Source organism: Camellia sinensis, chromosome 10 (genome assembly GCF_055761805.1).
Source record: "Camellia sinensis isolate YWXY chromosome 10, ASM5576180v1, whole genome shotgun sequence".
Classification (NCBI taxonomy): Eukaryota; Viridiplantae; Streptophyta; class Magnoliopsida; order Ericales; family Theaceae; genus Camellia; species Camellia sinensis.
In genome coordinates, this window is record NC_138970.1 from 178594458 (window position 1) to 178601476 (window position 7019).

The following is a 7019-nucleotide window of genomic DNA, read 5'->3' on the forward strand; positions in this document are numbered from 1 at the left end:
GAAAGAAAATGCATGACAACCTCAAGTCTACAAGAGGTCAAAACCAAGAGGGCTCTTTCATGACAGCTCATTTGCAACTCGGAAAGGTTTTGTTTTTGGGTAAGTGTTGGCAAGCTTCATAGCAGACTAGTTATGAATGCACTCCATTCATGAATGAGCCAATTAAAGATTAGAAGCCCATTTTCATGAGGATTAATTTGAGTAGTCGATAGCATCTCCAGCAATGCTTGTTATTTCTTGTCTAAATCATTGCAAAGTGGTTCTCTTATTTTTATGGAATTATTTTTTTCTTTGGATAAATTACATTGGAGGGAATATATAGTAATTTTTATAGTATTAGTCAAAAAGTTATTATAAGTTGTTATGTCTTTCAATTTATTTTTCTGTACATTTTTTTTGTAAAAAACTAAAATAGTCAATTCCCAAACAAATTCTTAGTTTTCATTAAGATTTTAACTCATATAACGCTTAGGTCATGTTTGTTTGGACGAACTAGATAAATGTGGATTGTAATCCATCAAACTATTAATCCTAGGATACATAGTCCTTGGACTATTTGTTTGGAAAAGATGTATATCTCATGTTTGTTTTCTTATGAGATTAGATGTTTTGAAATTATTATCATATTGAATCCAATGTTTGATTGTAATATTATGAAGAACGATAAAGAGGACTGCTATTTACCCTTACCTTTCTTCTTAGAACCTCCACCTTTTCCATTTTTTTTTAATTCCAATTTTGTCCCAATATAAAATTTCCACTCTAATCCTCATCCCTATAGTCTAATTATAATTTCCCAAACCCTAACCCTAATCCCATCCCCCATCACCTCCCTCACAACCGCCATCATCCTCCTCCACCACTGACCACCATTTCCTTCACATCACCACCGCTCTCCTTTACTTCTCTCCTGTACCACTGAAAACGAATGAGAAGATAGAGCAAAAGAGAAAAGAAGCCATTCTCTTCAAAACCTTAGCAGCATAGAAATACAACTCGCACCATCGCCAATTACCACTACCACTATCGTTGGCCGCAGCGTTCTTCCCCAACTCATCTTCTCCCTGTGCCACCACCGCAAGGCTGCTTTCTTAATTCCTCTTCTTTGTGGCTGAAAACCGTAGTCGAGATCACGATTTGAAAACCCTAGCTGCGATTGTGATATGAAAACCCATAAAAATGATTGCGATTTGAAAACCCTAATTGCGATCGCAATCTGAAAACCCTAGCCGCGATTAAAAACCCTAGGCACCGTCGTAGGTGATGCTGAAGAAGGATAAGAAGATGAAAAATGTGAGGTTTGCGATGGTGATGTTGTGGGGTTGAAGAGTGGTGCCGGTGGTTACGATGAGACAAGCTAGAAAGTGGTGGTTGCAACTATGAGGAGCTGTTGGATGGTGGTTGGAGATGGTAAGAACCGTGAGAGGTGATGGGGATGAGATTAGGGTTAGGATTAGGGTTTGAATAATTAGGGGTATAGTTGGTATTAAGGTGGGGGTTCAAAGAGAAAATAAAGAAGACTCATTTTGCTGGTGGGGGTTCAAAAAAGTAGAGGGTCTAAAGAATAAAGGTAGAGGTAAATAGCAGCCCTTATGATAAATGTTCAAAAGACTATTTTATTGTTTTCAATTATTTACTAATTGCAATATTAAACCCGTCTTTAATATTTTAATTCCTTTTGGCTAGATTAAATAAAATTTTATTTTATTTTATTTATTAAAAATTAAATAAATAAAATATCAATAAAAATTTATGTTATTTTTTGAAATAAAATTTATTAACATTTTATTTTTAAAAATAGTTATAATTAAATAATAAAATTAAATAAAACATCAATAAAAATAAGAGGTTTAAATATAATACATAATTAAATCAAATACTTGGAGGGCAAATATGTTATTTTACCATGGGATAGTTATCCCACCAATTCTATCTCATACCCCCATATGTGGGATTAATAGTCTAACTGGACTCCTAATTCGGCCTACCAATTTGCAATCAAACAATGGACTTCATGATTCAATGGATATGGAGTCCAATTCCTCCCTCCAATCCTTTGAACAAACAAATCACACTTTTCATTAAAAATCCATTAGTCATAAGAGTGAAAAATAATATTGTCATCTCATCTTTGTATATTCATACCATGTGAATTACTTCTAATATTCATTATTTTTTTCTAATTCATTTAAATCATTAAAAAATATGGATTAATTATCTCTTTTGTCCAAAAATATGTTATTTGAAAACTAAAATGACACAATTTAAATATTAGAGAGAAAAATGACATAGATCGCATACTTTAGGGACTAAATATATAATTTTTAATTGAGCTTCAACATTTATTTATGACTTTAACGAAATTTGTTAATTGAGTGAGAGGTTAAGGAACCAAAATCAAAAGACTTTACTAAATTGACACACAATTTAAATATTAGAAAGTAAAATAACACAAGTGACATACTTTTTTTTTTTTTTAGGAACACAAATGACATACTTTGAGAATTTAAAGGTAATTAATTCAAAAAATAATATTTCACTTTATATATTTTAATAATACAAAGCAGTTAAAAATAAGTAGCATAAATCCTTAGGTGTATTCATTCATGCATTTAATTAGAGTCATCAATCTGCTTTCAAAAGTACTATATTTTAATGCTAGGTAGATACATTGATAGAGAAAACAAGAGGTATGTTTTTGTCATGTGTTATTCCTTCTAGATCCAAAAGGGCAAAAAGAGCATCAATATCATGTGAATTATGCCATATGAAAAAGTTACCATCTTACTTTTAATATCATCTTCATCTTCTTCAAGCAATAATAGCAGTAATAGTAATAGTAGGCAGTGAAGAATCATAGAGTTTGAATCACAGCCATCCATTTTTAGTGCACCATCATTGGCTTGTGGGTTCTACCAATAATTTGGTCTCCATTGACTAGGTTTGCTTTATTTTATATGAGTGGCCCTTAAATTTCTTTCATTTGAGAATTTATCGTCATCATGCAAAGATAGAGAAAACTACATTGGATTTTTGGATTTTTTTTATAGAGGAAACTTTTTAAAAATTACATCAACAATGAAGAATAAAAACATTGTTTGAGGTTGGGCAAAAAAATTTATAAATTTTACAAGTTTGACATAATTCATTTTACACTAAAAATTTATTGACCATATAGTAGAAAATTAATGTATCTTCTCTTTCACGCGGAAATGTATATTTTATATTGTTTAGCTTTATATATTTTTATATTATTTGTATTAGTTTCAGTTCTTTTAATTTTACTAAAAGAGATGTTGGAATAATTATACCAAAACTATAGAATTTGCTATACATATATATATTTTAAAATCTCACGCCCGTTTGTTTAGGGTTATAGGGAGGGGATTGAGATTGATAGTGAGATGAGACTGCTATATGGGGTGTTTGTTTTGAGAGATAGGAAGGAGACTACTAATTCCTTGGTATTAGTAAAGGCCTTGGAAGGGGGATTGGTATTAGAAAAATAGTGAGGGGATTCGAATTTTTTTTTTTTTTTTTTATATATTGGGAATTTTTTTTAAAATATTAATGTTTAATTTTTTATATTTTTTTATTTGTTTTATTATTTTATATAAAAAAATTTAACAATTCCTCACTATTAATCCCCTCACTATCAATCCCCTCACTAACAATCCCTTCACTATGAATCCCCTCAATTCTATCTCTGAAAATAAACAGGGCCTAAAGTCATTGTAATTTTTCCTTAAAAAAAAATTACAAAAGCATGAAATCTTTAGATCAAAAGACAAAATGCCCATTTTTCTTTTCATTTTCTTCTGCAAACAATTGCAACCTATTCCTTCTCGCTCTTCTACCTTCGCCACCCCAGGTCATTCCCACTCAGCCCCAAATCCCAATCAGCAATTCCATGTTTTTGTAATTTCTTTTGATTAGTCCATTGTGGTTGTAATTTTTAGAAAGTTTCAATTGATTTTTTAATTTTTTTTATGTCGTATATATAATTTATATAAGATCCCCACATAATGTAGTTTGAAGAAATTAATTTGATGGTTACTGTAATGCAACCATTGTAGGTATGGGGGTATATACCCATATATGAACCATATAAATCCAAGATTTGAATCATCACCAGACCATATGAGAGATGGGACCAATATTTCAATTTTGATGGGGTCTTCTTCTTGACATTAATTTGTGATCTCTAGATTGTTGATTGCTTTCTGAAAAGGTTGGAAAAAAAAAGGTTCTTTCACCCCATGCATGTGATCTCTAGAGAGGGTTGGTAATGTTCACCTTCTCTCCATGAAAACTATTTGGTACCATATGCATATATATATATATATTTTAAAATTTTAAAAAAGTATATTTTATGTATTATACCATACTATTACATAACATCATAACAATATTTTGTTATAAATTTTATAATATGTTGTAACTTTTCTTACAAATATGGTTTATAACATTTCTCATCGCAAATAGTTCGTAATCTTTATACTACACTGGTTATAATATAATTACAATGATTTAGAATTTTCATTTTAAGGGTTGAACAAGGTTAATCTAATTGAATAAATTTGAATTGGACAAGCACTATTTCTTGTCACAATCTCGAGCCAGGTGTTTATGATTGAGCATCGATAAAAGACATAGCCTAGAAAAAACATTTATCATTTGGCCTAAAAGTTGATTTTTTAATTTTTTTTTGAAAAAACATGCAAAACAATAAAGAGATGATGTGATAAAAAAAAAATAAAAAAACCAATAAGCTGACTTTTAATCTACATGCTAATGTTTTTTTCCCTAAACTTTTAAATAAGAAGGATTTTTTTGGGGGGTGGGAATCTTAAATAAAGAGAGTGGATTGTGTTTGAGCTATTGATTTTAAATCCACTTCAACACGCATTTAATAAGTATATATAAATACATATGAAGCAATATGACCGGCTGGTTTGCCCGAGAGGTTAAGGGGGAAGACTTAAGATCTTCTGCACATAAGTGCGCATGGGTTCGAACCCCATAGCCAGCATGATCCGTTTTTCTTATCAGGCCAATAACCAAACCCTAAGTCTCAATATTAAAGTATTTTTTTACACATTTAATAACTACATAAAATTTTGTGTGTTGGCAAGTTAAAATAGTCACAAAAGGTAAAATAAATTATTTTAGCCATAACAAACAAAATATCGAATCCAACCCATAATCATTCCACTCTTCTCTCACAAAAAAAGTCCTTTCAAAACCAAGCTTTTTAGCCCAGGCTAAAATAGCCAAAAAGCCAACTCACTTTCGAAACAGAGGCAATGTCTAAGGTCCTTTAACCTCCACACGTATATATCACAGAGAAATTTGACTTCTCTCTCTACCAACTTCTCCATTATTGAATCTCTTTCCTCTCTTTATCTGTTGTGTCTCTTCTCTCCCTCAACTGTGTTTCTTTTTATTCTCTCTCATTAGCATCATTGACGACCGGCGCCGGCAGAGCGTGGTGAAACCAATCTGAGTTCGTAGCAGTTGCCAACAGTTTATTACCTAGATGGAGTATTATTACATATTTTCACTGCTGCATCATCTTCATCTTCATCTTCAAATCCTATAGCTATTACTGTTACTCCTCATTTTAGTAGTGTAAAAATCATATCAACAGCAAGAAGGAGGTGGGTTGTGTCATCCTTGCAACAAGATGATGATAATCCAACAAGCACCATATCATCATCATCAGACGATGAATCTCCATCGATGTCGGCATCGAAAATTGTGAAGAAATTCTATGAAGGGATCAACAACCACAATCTGGCGTATGTAGTGGACACCAATATATAAACATGCTTGTTTGTATGAGAAAAACACCAAGAAGCTTCAATCATTTGGGTAATTTGATGGGGAAGACACCAATATGTGCATGTTTGTTTGTATGTGTTATGCAGAAATATGTTCAACTTTCTTTGGGTTTGTCAAAACACAAAGAAAATTGTGAGTAAATTAGAGAAAATTGGTCAAAACACAGATAAATTTTAACCCAGAAAAAATTTCAAAACACAGAGAAAATTAGTGAAATTAAGCAAACCATCTCTCATTAGCATCATTGACGACCGGCGCCGGTGGAGCATGGTGAAGCCAATCTGACCGGTAAAGTACTCGTGGTATCCAATAGTTTTAAATGACAGTGGGGTGAACAAACTTGCTATTTCTGTCACCTGAATTGTAATGCCGAATCATTCCTTACAAATAGACACATATTTCATTTATTATTGAACTAGTTTTTGGACCTTACACAGGGCCATGTTTGGAGACGATGCTCTTGGTGCTTTAAACATAAAGATGGTGGAGACAGCCCGAAGTATGGGAGTTGCAGCAAAGTTTGCTGGTAGCGGTGGTGCTGTGGTTGCATTCTGTCCCAACGGACCTTCACAAGTAAAGCTTCTAGAGGATGCGTGTTAAAAGGTTGGATTTGTCATTCAGCCGATTAAAGTGGTTCCTTCTTGTCTAAACGAGAAATTTCTCTGGGTTGATTTTGATCAATTTTCTTTGAGTTTTCAATTTTTTCTGGATTCATTTTGACCAACTGCAGGCTGGTGAAGTTAAAGAAATTTCTCTGGAGTGTTGAGTCCAGCAGAAGCAAGAAGGGCAGAAAAATTTAAAATTTCTCTGGAGATGTAATTTTGTGGAAAGGCAGAGAAATTACTCTGGGAGAGTGGGAAGTGTATGGAAGGCAGAGAAATTTGGAGAAGGGGAGGGCAGAGAAATTTACAGTGAGAAGATTAGGGAAGGTCAGAGAAATTTTCCAGAGAAATTCTAGACCAATTTTCTCTGTAGCGTGAATTTTCTCTGAATCAACTTGAGGGACCTTAGACATTATTAAAATATTGAAGGTCTTTTATGCTATAAAATCTTAATACTAGGGACCTTAAAAAAAAATAATCCAATTTCTTTGTTATGCTGCTAGACAAGGAATGAATTAAGATATTCCCAAAGCAAATGATGGTTTAAGCTATTCTCCTTTGTGCAATCCTATA

General features: G+C 32.5%; 1 non-coding gene across 1 annotated transcript; it reads left to right on the top strand.

Annotated features, from left to right (window-relative positions):
- Positions 1-4949: 4949 nt before the first annotated feature.
- On the top strand, positions 4950-5032 carry TRNAL-UAA (transfer RNA leucine (anticodon UAA)). The gene has a single exon. It is a non-coding gene; the product is annotated as a tRNA-Leu (tRNA).
- The last annotated feature ends 1987 nt before the right edge of the window (positions 5033-7019 follow it).